The 624-nt window shown below is 45.7% G+C and overlaps 1 pseudogene; it reads left to right on the forward strand.

Moving 5' to 3' along the window:
- Positions 1-423, forward strand: LOC110217403 (AP-1 complex subunit sigma-1A pseudogene; annotated as a pseudogene).
- Positions 424-624: the final 201 nt, after the last annotated feature.

Below are 624 nucleotides of genomic sequence, written 5' to 3' on the forward strand. Positions count from 1 at the left end.
ATGTGGTTCATGCTGCTGTTCAGCCATCAGGGGAAGCTGCAGCTGCAGAAATGGTACCTGGTTATGTCAGATAAGGAGAGGAAAACAGATGGTTCGAGAGCTTAGACAGGTCATCCTGGTCAGAAAGCCCAAGATATGCAGCTTCCTGGAATTCAGAGATCTCAAAGTTTCTATAAGAGATATGCCAGCCTCTACTTCTGCTGTGCCATTGAGAGCCAAGATAACGAGCTCATCACACTGGAACTGATCCACCAACATGTGGAGCTCCTGGACAAATATTTTAGCAGTGTATGTGAACTTGATATCATCTTCAATTTTGAGAAGGCCTAGTTCATCTTGGATGAATTTCTGACGGGTGGTGATATTCAGGATACCACTAAGAAAAGTGTGCTCAAGGCCATAGAACAAGCAGATCTACTATGAGAGCAAGATGAGTCATCTTCAAGTGTCCTGCAGGAGACTGGTTTGGCATAGCTTCCCACCGCAACAGGAGATACATTGCAGGGTTGTCCTGTGTTGACAGACATGGCTGGTTGCTTCAAAGTCCACACACATTCAGATCCCTTTTCCCTGTGGAAGACCCTTTTCCTGCTTTCTTAATTTCTCTTGGAGAAAGCTGTGGGC

The sequence above is a fragment of the Phascolarctos cinereus genome, unplaced genomic scaffold (assembly GCF_003287225.1).
Source record: "Phascolarctos cinereus isolate Bilbo 61053 unplaced genomic scaffold, phaCin_HiC Scaffold_9;HRSCAF=440, whole genome shotgun sequence".
NCBI lineage: Eukaryota > Metazoa > Chordata > Mammalia > Diprotodontia > Phascolarctidae > Phascolarctos > Phascolarctos cinereus.